The sequence below is a fragment of the Eumetopias jubatus genome, unplaced genomic scaffold (assembly GCF_037043125.1).
Source record: "Eumetopias jubatus isolate StellerSeaLion01/CBP00866 unplaced genomic scaffold, mEumJub1_p1.0 scaffold_15, whole genome shotgun sequence".
NCBI lineage: Eukaryota > Metazoa > Chordata > Mammalia > Carnivora > Otariidae > Eumetopias > Eumetopias jubatus.
In genome coordinates, this window is record NW_028274821.1 from 56898582 (window position 1) to 56914442 (window position 15861).

Consider the following 15861-nt stretch of genomic DNA (forward strand, 5'->3'; position numbering starts at 1 on the left):
TAAATGCTCAAATGGCTCGGCCTACATATGCTCTCAAAATATTTGAGTCACTGGAGAAAATTAAGAAAATATACTAGTGGATTAGAAGGGATTTCCAAAGAAATCATATTTTCACCTCAAATCAAAACCTCTTAGCCTGCCATGACTACAAACTTTTGCTCTTATTGTCACCATATGTGCAATATTTTGGATGTTTTCACTGATATAAAGATCTGTAATTTAATTCCAAATAACTGAATAGAAATGACATTTACCAAATTAAAAGAAAGCACAATCTCCATTGCACTCTTCATACAAACACCTTTCAGTCTTAAAATTTAACAAGCTCCTCTGATCGCAAATGGAATTTAAACGAGAACCTAGCATGACATCTCTAGTGGGTGGGTCTTTCCTTGCCGTCACTGAGTAAGTGGAGTCTTTGGTAAAGGTTATCAATCCTATATATATTTATTAGCAGTACTGCTTTCTGTTCCTTAGGATCTTTACTTCTCAAGCCTATTTGGAGGTGAGAGTATTCAAGTCAGCAGACATGTGTTGAGCTCCTGCTCTGTACAATGACTCGGTCTCAGTTCTGTGAGGGCTTCAAAGAAGAGGTCCCCACCTTCAAGAGCTCCCTCAGGGAAGACGAGGTAAGTTCATTGTTTAAAAAAAATGCTGGGAAGTGGTGCCTGCGTGGCTCAGTTGGTTAAGTGACTGCCTTCAGCTCAGGTCATGATCCTGGAGTCCCGGGATAGAGTACTGCATTGGGCTCCCTGCTCAGCAGGGAGTCTGCTTCTCCCTCTGACCCTCCCCCCTCTTATGCTCTCTCTCTCTCTCTCAAATAAATAAATAAATAATCTTTAAAAAAATGCTGGGAAACTCAATGATATAAGAGTTACTAAGTATTCAAAGCTCAGTTCCAAAACTCTAAATTATTAAATTGTAACATTTAATTAGCTGAATAATCCAGGCTAATAGCTAAATCCTCACTTCTCCTTAGATCAAAACTAGTTTTTATAGGTTTCCAGTACAGACATAAAACATATAAAGCGGCAGAAAAGACAAAAGGGATAAGTATACATAAGTGTAACTGGGCTTTTAACCCCTGAATAAATATTACCTAACTCTGCTTGGCATTGTGAAAAGGCACAAAGTAGAGGAGGAGAGAGATTCAAAGGGGCTGGATTTTTTAATGACAGGACCTCAAAGATAGCACTGAGTTTGAGTCATCAGGATCCACTGTCTGGTTATGGATCAGTCAGATCCAGATACTGGACCCAAGATGAGTGACCTCTTAGTGGTAAGTTCACACTAAATGGACTGGACCAATTCCTAAACCCCAAAAGCCAACCCCTCAATCTTCATTCAAAACATGACTTATTCTAAAACAAATTTAAGGTTACTTAGAAATATGTAAACATGTTACAAGAGAAAATAAGTCCAAAATAAAAAGATAAAGCAAAGAGCAAATAAAAGTAGGAAAGCGGGGCGCCTGGGTGGCTCAGCTGTTAAGTGTCTGCCTTCGGCTCAGGTCATGATCTCAGGGTCCTGGGATTGAGCCCCACGTCAGGCTCCCTGCTCCGCGGGTAGCCTGCTTCTCCCTCTCCCACTCCCCTTGCTTGTGTTCCATCTCTCGCTGTGTCTCTCTCTGTCAAATAAATAAATATAATCTTTAAAAAAAAAAGTAGGAAAGCAAAATGGCATTGGGAGTGAAGTCAGCCCACAAAGTAGAGCAGTATATTCCTCCTTGAGTAGCCTCCTCATTGCTGGAGTAAAGAGGCAAACACAGTGAGTTACATGATGCGCTGCCACCATCCTGGTATAAAGAAAACAAAGAAGTCAAACAACAATCAGAAGATTATCCAGAACAAAGGAAATACAATGGGTAGAAAGAAACACTCCCCCTAACTCTAGGAAAACTTGATATCTTGTTCCCCAAGCAAGACCCACAGCCCAGTGACACAGTTACTGAGTCTGCACACTCAGCGTCTCCTCCCGGTTAGTGCAAAAGAGCTGCTTCTGTGTCTGCTTTACTGAGCTCACACTCTCCTTCACTGATATATGAAGTGTCACTGAGGATATGAGGTAAAATTCCATCAACTCCTCATGTTAGTCTTAGACACACTGCGATCCCACCTTTATCTTGAATTTCACCAGACTAACCCTGCAAACTTATCAAGCAAAATATACTAACAACAAACTGGATAGATGATTCCCCCAAAAGGCAGTGGCAATACTCCCAAGTCCATGGAGATCTTGACATAAGTTAAAATGAGAAGAGTGGCCTCTATACAAATTCTCTATAGCAGATCTTATCAACAACAGTAGGACATTCTCAAAGCTTCTGCAGAAAAATGAGCCTGCCCTTTCACATAATAATTCAGACAATGGGAATGTGTTCTAAGGGAGACACGCAAAACAGGGAGGGAAAAAAAAAGTATGTTCAAACATATCCATTGTCAAAGACATCCATGTTGTTTATAACTATTTTTTAAAACTTTGAAACAACCTAAATGTCCAAGAATTGGGAAACTGATAAGTAAACTATTGTGTCAGCCCAATGCTATATTACATATCACTAAAATGATATTTAAGGAAATTATTGTACCATTGACAAAGGCTCATGATACAATATTAAGGCTTTTTAAAGGAGTATAGAAACTTGTGTATACATAAGAATTACAACTTTTGGAGGAAAATTCCTATGCAATGAATAAAAAGGTTGAAAGGAAATCAATCAAATACTAGCAATTGCCTTAGAATGGTGAGGCCATAGGTGATTTTTTTTCTCTTATCTCTTTTCCAAATTTTCTTTTATTGTGATTATATTAGTCTTATTATGCAATATATGTAAACAAACTTAAACATCCAAACTACCTTAAAACTTGTGAAACATATTAAACAGGTCTTTATATTGTTAGCAATAATAGACAATTAGATAGACAGTAATAGAGATCAGGAGAAGCCTCTGTTTATGGAAGAATCTCTCCCTGAGAATCACTTGAAACAAAGAGGAGGTGGGGGGTAAGAAGACTAACAGCAGGGCAAGAAGTCTTGCAATAGTGGGTGGGGGCAAAAACAGATATATATTGAGTGTTCTAGTATTATAACCTTATTTTTCCCTGAAAGTTAATAGGACAGAGGTACAGTTATAGACTCTGTTATTTAAAGTCACTGCTTTTAGACTAGACAATAGTAGATACTGATCATTTCCAAATCTCTCTCCAAGGTCATTTCTCAACATAATCTCCACTAAACCCTCCATGGTATCAAAGTGGGCCAGAAGTCCCTCCTGCCCCCCACTTCCCACCAAAGACTTATTTTGAGGGAGATAAGAGATCTTCATACGTAAAATAAGATAATAAATCTATGATCCTGTCTGACCAAACCTGATTCAACTCGTGACCTTTAAATATCATACCTGTCACTAAAGAGAAAGAAAAAAAAAAAAGTTCTGTCTATCTGTTGCATTTCTACCTGCCCCCCAAAGGCATCTATTTTACATAAGTCTTGAGACTTGACACTATTCACAGAATTTTAAATAGCTCTTGCATTCATTTTCTAGAGCTGTCATAACAAATACCACAGACTGGTGGCTTAAACAACAGAAATTTATTTCTTCACAGTTCTAGAAGTTCAAGTTCAATATGTCAGCCAGGTTAGTTTTTTTTGAAGCCTCCTTCCTTTGCTTGCAGATGGCCATCTTTTTCTGGTGTTTTCACATGATCTTCTTTCATGCATGTCCTAATCTCTTCTTATAAGAATACCAGTCATATTTGGATTAAGGCCCACCCATATGACTTCATTTTCCCCTAAGTACATCTTTAAAAGGCCCTATATCCAAATACACTCACATTCTGAGGTACTAGGAGGTTATGATTTCAACGTGAATTTTGGGGTTCATAGTTCAGCCTATAAGTCCTATACACTGCCTTCTAGAAACATTTCATCTAAACATAAATTAACATAAATGAACAAAAACCAAATTAAGTAAGCACTGAGCTGTGCTGTTTGCAGTGGATTAGCATTAGTATTACGCATTTTACCTTACACTATCTGAATCATGTAATGAACCATGTCATAAAGGAATTCCTAGAGTCATGCTTTTCTGTTTCTGTATCCAACCTCATGACATGGTGCCATGAGCTCTCAGATCCTTCTTGCTGGGCCCTGAACTGATCTTGTTACTGATCTTTGATTCTCCCAGAGTGGATCTTACAAACTGATAAAGAAGACATGATTTTTTTTTAAAGATTTTATTTATTTATTTGACAGACAGAGACACAGTGAGAGAGGGAACACAAGCAGGGGGAGTGGGAGAAGGAGAAGAAGGCCTCCCGCCAAGCAGGGAGCCCGATGCGGGGCTCGATCCCAGGACCCTGGGACCATGACCTGAGCCGAAAGCAGACGCTTAACGACTGAGCCACCCAGGCACCCCAAGAAGACATGATTTAATCACTCCATAAACACTTCTAGATACCTATTGTGTGCACAGGCCCCTTCTCTGCTAGGGGCTATCGGAAACAAAGATGAGACTACCCAGTGGATTTGGTCCCTACCATTAAATGGCCTTCAGGCTGCTCAGAAATAATAGCAGAAGTAAAAAGGCTACCTTCACTACATACACACTTAGGTGTCTACTGGATTCATAGTTATCATAGATGAGACAAAATGATAAGGAAAATAGCCCAAATTTTCAACAAGTAGAAGGACTTGACAGCCTGGCCACAAGCATGTCTCCAGAAGAAATTCCCATTAGTTTTTATGCTTTTCCCTTTCAAAGAACAAGTTACAACACCTTCTCCCAAGTCTCACAGCCTTACCTTTTTAAATACTAATCCTTCCTTTTGACTGCAAAAGCTTTTCACTAATAGATAGCTATCACATCTGAAGCAAATAATTAAAATATGGACTTAAAAGATATTTTTGCCTGCAAACCACTCATTTTCAAAAGCATCATCAAAAAGACATCTGAATTTGTCACTGCTAGGAGGACCTACCTTAATAATCTCAGAGCAAGTTTTCTTTCCCTCCTGCCAATCCAGCATGTCTCCCTCCCCATCCTCAAAAAAATAATTTTCAGAAATAAATTTATGTGTAAATCAAAGTATGCCTATAGCTTGTCATTTCAATTAATAAAGTGACAAACTTTTGTTAAATGCTTCCTCTGTGCCTAGCCATGTTCTAAGTGCTCGGAGACACAAAAGAACCACAAGGAATCTCTCTGGATCCATTTAAAACGTATTGTCATGTTAAAAATGCCTCAAACGTTCCAAAGAAAAAAGAGACAGAACCTCTTCAGGAAATTTTTTTCCTTTGTAAGCCTTTGAAGCTCATGTTAAATACTAAAGAAGAGTTTTTGAAACTTAGATTCTTTAAGGGGAAAATAAAAGGTTGGCCTGCGGTTTGAAAGAGAGGTTGTAACAGCCACTATGAGGCATTCTTTAGGGAAAATAGTGCTTTCAGTGTTTATGAGTTATTCATTAGAGAGGCAGGGTCTGGCTGACACTGTGGGTACTAAGGCAAAACTTTTTTCCTGGCTGGAAGGTAAGAGCTATAAAGCCAGGTAAGGGCTGCCATGTGTTTCTGGAGGGCAATTCTAAATCACAAAAACATAGAGAAAGAGAGAAGAGGAAACATCAGAGATAGGGAAGGCTTTGCTGTTTTGTCCACAAAAGGAAATGACATGTATCAGATGCAGAGCTGCTCAAGGCCTCATCAGTGGAGGTAGGAGGCAAGGAGGAGACCACATTTTGAGAAGACAATCAGAATCAGAACAGCTACCATAATTTTTAAACTCAAAGGCTAGAATGGTAGAGCCTCAAGTCTGCCTCAAATAAAATATTCAGAGTTAGTTTAAGACCTAACTTTGTTAAGCAGATGAGACTGAAAGATACATGATTAATTGAAATAGATTATAGGCATCCCTGACTTTGCACTGTTCCAACATGTATAAATTTCAGTTATCATGCTTTAGTTAAATTAACACCAGCCATTCAACAAAACAGTTACCACCATTCAAATTTCAGTTACCAACATATATTAATTGTGAGTCATCACATAAAGTGCAAACTTTTGCTGCTAACCTTCAGCCCACAAATCACTACATAGCAGATGGACAGCATGATCAGTGACCAGTGACATCACTTCTTTCAAAGTTTGTCAGTAATGAAACACCGAGCATTTGTTATTCATCTCTTCCACAGACAGAAAAGAGTACAGTTGCATTGCCTCCTTGCCCCCCACTGATAAATTCATGTAATATTTTACAACAAGGATTAAAGTGCCACAAAGAGACAAAAAGTGATAATGCTGGAAGTGAAATTGGATGCGATTAGATTTGAAAAATGGTAACAGAAAAGCAAAGACAGGATGAGATCTAGGCTTTCATGAAGCTGCGGTATAAACTATGTTGATAAAATATAATGAATATAAAAAACAAGGTAGAGGTGCCTGGGTGGCTCACTTGGTTAAGTAGCCAACTCTTGATTTCGGCTCAGGTCATGATCTCAGGGTTATGAGATTGAGCCCTAGGTCAGGCTCTGCGCTGGGCATGGAGCCTGCTTGAGATTCTCTCTCTCCCTCTCCCTCTGTCCCTGCCTCCTCCCTCTAAAAAAAAAAAAAAGAAGAAAAGAAATAAAAATTAAAAAATTTTTGAAAAAAAGGTAAAATTTCTCTAACATATTTTAGTTCAAATTGTGGTAGAAACAGAAAGCCAATTATGGTTGAATGGAGCACACCTACGTTGGACTGAAGGCTGCAATCAACGATAATCCAAATTAGTTCAATTAGCATTCAAGCCAAAGTGTTAACATTAGCTGCCATATTGAAAGAAAAATGTAATTATAGCGAGACTGGAAAAAAGCCTTTTATTGCCAGTGAAGATTAGTCCCACGGTTTCAGATGTCGGCATAAATTGATTAATGTTAAACTATATGATTAAGTAGCTAGCACAAACAAGGATGCTGCTGTGAAATTTGAACCCAGATTGCAAGGATTAGTTAAGGCAGGTAGTTATGATGCTCTCAAACATGAAAGGGGCTATGACAAAAGCATGAGGACATACCAGAAGAAGTGACACTGACAAAAAACAACAAAAACAACAACAAAATACAAGTTAAAGGAACTCTCAAAGGTATTTCACAACATTGGAAGCACAAAGAATAAAATATTGAAAGCTGATCCAAACTTAGAAAGGATTATGACCATTTGCCAAGGCATAATATTGATATAAGCTACAGCACGGTTATATATACCTTGAAATATTATACTAAGTGAAAGAAGCTGGTCACAGAAGACTACATATTATATGATTCCATTAATATGAAATGTCTAGAATAAACAGATCTATAGACACAGAAAGTAATGACTGCCTACAGATTGGGAGGGCAGGGTATGGAATTGGACGGTGATAGCTACAGGGTACAAAGTTTAAGCCATCTGTTTAAATATATCAGAGACAGAGACCTGTCAAAATAGCCAGGATCTGAAGGGCCAAGATTTCAAAGAAAATAGTGAGTCCAGTATTCTTTGCTTCTTTTCCCCTCAAGGAAATGATGATTCTTAGCGTGGTAGGGGTTGTAGTGGGTCAGGGGGGTGGGAATGCTGAAAAGCCAGGCAGAGAACAGATGCTAGAGGCAGAGAAGCCAGTAATCTGATGGAGACCGAGAGAAAACACAGGAGTCAGGGCCTACAGAAGCAGCTTGGCCTTAAGTAGACGAGACCCTGAGGAGGGGAGGCCTAGGAAAGAGAGCCTAATATCGAGGGATTTCCCATCAAGACTAATAAAACTGATGATCCTTTGGGGCGCCTGGGTGGCTCAGTCGTTAAGTGTCTGCCTTCGGCTCAGGTCGTGATCCCAGGGTCCTGGGATCGAGCCCCGCATCGGGCTCCCTGCTCAGCAGGAAGCCTGCCTCTCCCTCTCCCTCTCCCCCTGCTTGTGTTCCCTCTCTCGCTGTGTCTCTCTCTGTCAAATAAATAAATAAAATCTTAAAATAAAATAAAATGTTGGAAAACATTGCTTATGGTATTAAAAAAAACTGGTGATCCTTTATTTAGCAAGACTAATCAAGAAAAATGAGAAAAAGCACAGATTACCAATAACAAAAATTAAAATGAAGACTGACTCACTACAAGACCTGCAGATATCAAAGAGATACTAATGGAATATTAGAACAACTTTATACCAATAAATTGGAAAGTTTAGATGAAATGGACAGGGGTGCCTGGGTGGCTCAGTGGTTAAGTGTCTGCCTTCAGCTCAGGTCGTGATCCCAGGGTCCTGGGATCCAGCCCCGCATCAGGCTCCCTGCTCCGCGGGGAGTCTGCTTCTCCCTCTGCCACCCCTCCCACTCGTGCTCTCTCTCTCTCTCAAGTAAATAAATAGAATCTTAAAAAAAAAAAAGAAGATGAAATGGACAAACCCCTAGGAAAATAAGGCTTACCACAACTGATACAGGAAGAAACCGAATAAAATAAAACCCAAATAAAGCTGTAGCTATTAAAGACACCAAATCTATCATTTAAAAATCTTTCCACAAAAGAACCTCCAGATACAGTTAGTTTCACTGATGAATTCTTCCATTTAAGGAAAAACAAACACCACTACTAAGAAAACCTATCTCAGAAAAGACAATCTATAAATAAGGGAATGTATCAAATTTTCCAGTAAACAAGGTCAATATACAACAAAAATACCAAAGATAAACTATTAGAAAATGACACTTGAAAAATGACACAATAGTAACTCTCATCTCTCCCTTCTCCAGTGGAACTGATTCTTTTTTTTTTTTTTTTTTACATAATCATCTAATGCTGAATTTAACACTTTAAAAGAAGTCATAAAAGAAAGTCTATACTTAAATGGCTGGACTCCTGTTTATCCAATAAACATGAATACATGCATGTCTTCATTTTAGACAGGACTTCAGAACATCTCTCCTGGCATTCAGCTCCAAGAAAACCCAACATATCCCAGGTGTCACCATAGTTCCAGGTATGTCGGCCTGATACCTGGGAGAGAAGACAGGAAGTTAAATCATGATATGATCCATGAGCTCATCCTCAGCTTATTTTCAAGGGGGAACCCTTATTTTCAAGGGACACTCATTCGGTAAGGAAAACTTCCTTGGGCCCAGCTGAAGAACCTGCCAAAAATGTAGACAAAAGGGTAAAGGCCAGAGGCCAAGAAGCCTGTCTGGGAAGTCTCCAAATTTGATGGAAAGCCTGTTTTTAAAACTGTTAACACTTCCCTTCCACCGCTGATGACTGGAAAAGTGATTATGACAAATATAACAAAGGGTTATTAAAGTCCTTAATATATAAGGAACATGCAATTATCAATCCAAAATACCTTTAAGACCTAAAATACAAATGGACAACAATCCTTAACAGAATTTACAGGAAAAAAATATTAACACAAATGTCCAATAACCATCTCAAGAGTGTTGGGCTGGTGTAGAAATCAAAATTAAAATTAAAATGAGTTCCCTGTCTTTGCCAAAATTACTAGCAGAGTTTTTTTTTAACAATCTTTTTTTTTTTAAGTAAGATGGGCACTGTCATATCTACTGGTGGGTGTACTAATATATCTTCAAACTCTGTAGAAACTTAACAGATAGGAGAGAGAGAATTCTATAACAAGGCTAATTATAACCTAAATGCTATAAAGAAACAAATGCTGTGGGGATGGGGGGTTAAGATGTCTTAGCCCACCTTACGTCTAAATAAGTTAAAATAGCTTTTACTTGAAATAAGTACTTTCCTCCAGCTATAACAAATAGAAAAACTACTAATTTCTTTATGCTGTTGACCAACCTGGCCTTTCTATCATGATTCAAAAATGACCTTAACAGAGAGCTAAATCTGGCAAACTACAGTTAATCCTTGAACAATATATATGGATTTTTTTCAATAAATATGGTACAGTACTAAAAACGTATTTTCTCTTCCTTATGACTTTCTTAATAACAATTTCTTTTCTCTAGCTTACTTTATTGTAAGAGTTCAGTATATAATATATAAAACATACAAAACATGTATTAACAGACTATATTATCAATAAGGCTTTAATCTGGGCACCTGGGAGCTCAGTCGTTAAGCGTCTGCCTTCAGCTCAGGTCATGATCTCAGGGTGCTGGGATCGAGCCCCGCATCGGGCTCCCTGCTCCATGGGGAACCTGCTTCTCCCTCTCCCACTCCCTCTGCTTGTGTTCCCTCTCTTGCTGTGTCTCTGTCAAATAATTAAATAAAATCTTTAAAAAAAATAAGGCTTCTAATCAACAGTAGGTAATTAGTAGTTACGTTTTGGGGGAGTCAAAATTTATAGGCAGATTTTCAACTCCACAGGTTGTTGGTGCCACAACCCCTGCACTGTTCAAGGGTCAACTGTATCGTAAGAGTTTTAGCAGAACATATTTCAACAGTCAGACTGACAACATAGTCCCAATATGTCCCTCCAACACACACACACACACACACACACACACACACACTTTCACTCACTCACACACATTCACACACATGCACACATACTTCCTGCAATTTTGCCTTTATTTTCAGAACTTTTCATAACATACCTCCTGTGCATCATCTTCTTTTCAGCTACTTTCTCTCTCTACCAGTTTTCCTCTGTCTGTCCTTTAAACACACCAAAAGGGGGCACCTGGGTGGCTCAGTCAGTTAAGTGTCTGCCTTCTGCTCAGAGTTCCTGGATCAAGTCTGGCCAGAGTATCCAGAAGCTTCCTGCTGAGCAAGGAGTCTGCTTCTCCCTCTGCCCCACCCGCTGGCTTATGCTCTCTCCCTCTGTCAAATAATAAAAAAATAAAATAATAAAATAAAATAAAACACACCAAAATGTTTGCATGCTTGGCTTTCTTCTCTATAAGGTTTGTATCTTCTTTTTTTTTAAAGATTTTTTATTTATTCATTTATTTGACAGAGAGAGGCACAGTGAGACAGGGATTCTTGATAAGTAGTGTCAGATTCTACTATTGCTTCAAGAACTATCTCTATGCTAACTTCCAAATCCATATCTCCAATTTGGAAGGAGATACTGCATGAGCTTTCCTCACCAATACTAAATCAATATTTCTTGTATTAACTTCAAATATAACCTCTAAAATGGAATTTTCCTTTCTTACTCCAACTCACCTACTTTTTGTCCTATATTTATTCACCCATTCATTCAGCAAATAGTTACCAAGTGCCAGCCATTATTTTTTTTTTAAAGATTTTATTTATTTGACAGAGAGCGACACAGCGAGAGAGGAAACACAAGCAGGGGGAGTGGGTAAGGGAGAAGCAGGCTCCCCGCCAAGCAGGGAGCCCAATGTGGGGCTCGATCCCAGGACCCTGGGGCCATGACCTGAGCTGAAGGCAGACACTTAACGACTGAGCCACCCAGGCGCCCCAAGCGCCAGCCATTATCAACCATTCATTCTTCCAAACTAGATACTTGAGAGCCAACCTTCATTCTTCTCAGCCCTTCTCCTGCTTGGGTCAACTGTGTATCCTAACTCAGAGACGTCTCTTAGATTGAGTTCTTCACCCCCCTAACACTTTAGCCCCATTCATCATAATCTCTCACTGGGATGCCTGCTGCTGCAACTTCCTATACATTTTCCCTGCTAGTGAAGTCAGTCTATTTTCCACACAGTTGGCAGAATTATCTTCCTAAAAATAAATCAGGTCATGTCACTCCCTCTTCTGAAAAGGCTTCATAGCACATAGTGGTGGTAGGGTCTGTGAACCAACTGCACCTGAATCAGCTGCCGAACTCATTAAGCTGTCGCTTCCTGAGCCCCAGACCTACTGCATCCATCTCCTTAGAGAGAAGGCCTAGGAATCCCCACTTTTAACAAGCTCCCCAGGTGATTCTTGTGCCCACTGAAGGTGGAGACACGCTGGCCTGCAGGAGAGAACCCAAACTCCTTAGGCAGAAATACAAGGTCCTTCAGAAGCCTCTGGGCCCAACTGGTCTCAAATACTGTGCACCCTACATATCAGTCACACCAAACTTCTTACTTCTGTCTAGACACTTCAGGCCCTCCCATATCCCCCTGCCTTTCTCTATACAACTCCTCTGCCTCCTTCTTCACCTAGCAAAACCTTGGCCTACCTTCTTCAGTGAATCCTTCCCTGACCACCACCCCTTTCTCCATCAGAATTTTCTCTTCCTCCTTTGTTCTTCTGAAGCCCCATCCTCATACCTTCATCGTGGCCAAACACTAGCACTGAAACACAGTTTACCTGGTTCATGTGGTGGTCTCCCAAGTAGACTGTGACCTAATGGTATTATCTGGCAAATTAAAAAATCTTCATAAATGTCTAATGGGTTGATGAATTACTTGATTCACTAGGTCAATTAATTTATTCATCTAGTGTTCATTTTGGCAGACTAACTGGATTCAGCTCTGCTTAAAATCTAAAGTTCTATGAGAAAAAACTAAAATTCTCTCACAATCAGAAAAAAACAACTATTGTCACACAAGCCAGGCCTGCCTCTGGAATTTACAGGTTCTAACTTTATAACAGGTTAGATCACCATAAAACTCCTTGTTTTAGCTGCACACACTCCTCACAGAATTATAATTTGATGTAATGTTCTATTGTCACTGTAATGATTAATTTTATGTTTCAATTTAACCAGAGCATGGGTTGCAGACATTTGGACAAACATTATTTTGAGTGTATCTTTGAGAGTGTTTCTGGATGAGATTAACATTTGCTCTTGCGCTCTCTCTCTTCCTCTCAAATAAGTAAAATAACTTTATTTTTTTAAGTTACTTTATTTTTTTAAATATTTGATTTATTTATTTGTCAGAGACAAAGAGAGAGAGAGCACAAGCAGGGGGAGCGGCAGGCAGAGGGAGAAGCAGGCTCCCCACTGAGCAAGGGGCCCGATGTGGGACTTGATCCTAGGACCCTAGGATCATAACCTGAGCCAAAGGCAGACAGTTACTGACTGAGCCACCCAGGCATCCCAATAAATAAAATCTTTTAAAAAAGAAGGAGGAGGAGATGGGGGCGGGGGAGGAGAGGTGGAGGAGGAGAAGAAAAAGATGACTGAGTAAACCAGATTGCCCTCCTCCGTGTGGGTGGCTCATTCAATCAACTAAAGAACTAAGTAGAACAAGAAGGCTGAATAAGGGGAAACTGCTACCTGTTTGAGCTGGGACACTGGTCTTTTCTAGCCTTTGGACTCACACCAAAACATTGGCTCTCGATGAAATACAACCAAAACAAGGCTCTTGGGTCTCAAGCCTGCCTGATTTCAAACAGGAATTTACACCATCAGCTTCCCTGGTTTTCAGGCCTTTGGACTCAGACTGGAACTACATACATATCAGCTCTCCTGGGTCTCCAGCTTGCGAACTGCAGATTTGGGGACCACATGACCCAATACTGTATAATAAATCTTCTTTATTTATTTGTTTGTTTATATACATATCCTACTAGTTCTGTTTCTCTGGAGAACCATGGCCAATACAGTCACCAGGTGGCCATTTGAGAATTGTTTCTAGGAGCATCTGGGTGGCCCAGTCAGTTAAGCATCTGCCTTTGGCTCAGGTGATGATCCCAGGGTCCTGGGATCGAGCCCCACATCAGGCTCCCTGCTCAGCGAAGAGCCTGCTTCTCCCTCTCCCTCTGCTGTTCCCCCTGCTTGTGTGCTCTTTCTCAATCTCTCTCTGTCAGCTAAATAAGTAAAAATATCTTTAAAAAAAGCAAAGAAAATTGTTACTATGTTAACCCCCATTGAAAACCTTGTCCAGGGACACCTGAGTGGCTTAGTTGGTTAAGCGTCTGCCTTCAGCTCAGGTCATGATACCAGGGTGCTGGGATCGAGCCCCGCATGGGGCCCCCTGCTCAGCAGGGGGCCTGCTTCTCACTCTGCCTGCTGCTCTCCCTGCTTGTGCTCTCCCTCTCTGTCAAATAACATCTTAAAAAAAGAGAGAGAGAGAGAGAGAGAGAGAGAAAACTTGGTCCGTTAATTTAAGTGCTCCATTGAAACAGTGATAGACACAACTTGAGAGTGCTGCTGATACCCAAATGTGTATCACATCCCTGAGTTCCAAACTCATGGATCCAAATGTCTACTTTACATCTCAACTGAGTTATCTCATAAGTAACTCAAATTGAACATGTCCACAACAGAACTCCTAATTTTGCTCTCCAAACCACCTTATGCCCAGTCTTCACTATCTCAAAAGATGGATCATCATCCATCCATATGCTCAAGTTGAAAACCTAGAACAATCTCAATTCCTCTCTCTTATTCCCATCATGCAGCTAATCAGCAAGTCGTGTTGATTCTGCTTCAACCTGAACACTTAATAGCACCTCTACTAGCTTTATCCTGAACCAAGCCACCCTTTTCTCTCACTCAGACCTTTGCAATAGTACCAATAGGGACTCCAGTAGAAGACCCAATTATTTTCCCTGCTTCTACTCTTGCCTCCTGCAGGCTATTCTCCACATAGTAGCTAGTGGGAATCAGAATTAGACATTTAAAAAGCTAACAAAACTTTACCTGCTCAAAGTTTCCAAAAGCTCCCCAATCACAGTTGGAGGGGAAAAAGGTCCAAATCTCTACAAAGCCAAACACTGCTGCCTTCTCTAGTTTCATCTCCTACCAGTCCCCTGCCACTCACACAACTGCTGTATCCCTCCCCAGCTGTGTACAAGTTTTCTCCAGTATTACTGGTTGTTTCTCAAATATATCAAGTTTTTTCCTACCTCTGGGCCTTGGAACTTACTATTTCCTCTCATGAAATGCATTCTGCATGGTTCACTCTTATCATTTGGGATAACTGCTCTTATGTCACCTCCCCAAACAGACCTCCCCACTGTCTCCCCAACACTCTCTATCCCATTAGTCCACTATATTTGCCTTCAGAGCACTCATCACTACCCAATGTTATTTTTTATTTACTAACTTGTTTGTTGACCCTCTCTCTTCACTAAAAACCTCATGAAGACTGAGAATTTGTTTTTCTTGTACACTTCATACCCACAGTGCCTGGAACAGAGCATATGCACAATAAGTAAATGAATGGACAGATTCTTCTTAGTATGTAATACCTAAAAAAAAATTCAGTGTTTGCAAAATGGTATGTATCCTATAAGACATATATATAATGAGAAATTTCATAATGCATGTTTCTCTTTTTTCTTAATTTCTAGGAAGCCCAATTCTAAATTTGTACTCAAGTCCAACAACTTAACTTAAATTGGGTTTCCTTTTTAATTATCTATTACATGCTCTTGATCATTCATGATTATTGTAACATCCTATAGAGCTAGCTATCTTTTATTATAAACCTCCTTAATTCCTTGGTGTAGGCAGACTATAAAGATTAATGCATACATACTCATTTATTGATACATGAATGTTAATATTGTTTCTCTAATATGACTAAAATTCTTGAAAGCAAGCCTATTTATAAAGCCCTTCATATGTCCTCAAGCACACATCAAAGGGCAGAGTTTAATATATTTGCTCAATAACATTCTAAATGTACTGATTTCTTTATTGATTGATCAAGAGCAAAACCACATTTTGGTTACAAGTGAATAAGCTAAGGTGTAGAGAAAATTGTCATCTCCCTTTCAAAAAGTGGACAAGGATTTGTTAGAAGTGAGAGAGCAGGAGTTATCTGCATAAAAAAGAGAACCTGACTTAGTGAGCTGGATAGGGAGGGTCCACAGGCACAGCTAAGCCTGACACAAAGTTTAGCAGGAGAAAATCTAGAAAGGCTGAAACCTTCTCCAATAAAATTCTCCTGGAAAAACTGGTGGGGAGAGAGAGTGAATTAAAGGGGAGAAAATAATTTGATGATGTCTGAGGACAACCTTGAAGAAAGGTGAAGGTATTGATCCAAA

The 15861-nt window shown here is 39.7% G+C and overlaps 1 protein-coding gene across 1 annotated transcript in view; it reads right to left on the reverse strand.

The window, feature by feature from the left end:
• Positions 1–8877: 8877 nt before the first annotated feature.
• APTX (aprataxin) overlaps positions 8878–15861 on the reverse strand; it is a 78155-nt gene continuing 71171 nt past the window's right edge. Inside the window, exon 10 of the transcript XR_003611137.2 lies at positions 8878–8991. The gene's annotated coding sequence lies outside the window, so the exon portion shown is untranslated. The remainder of the gene's footprint in view (positions 8992–15861) is intronic.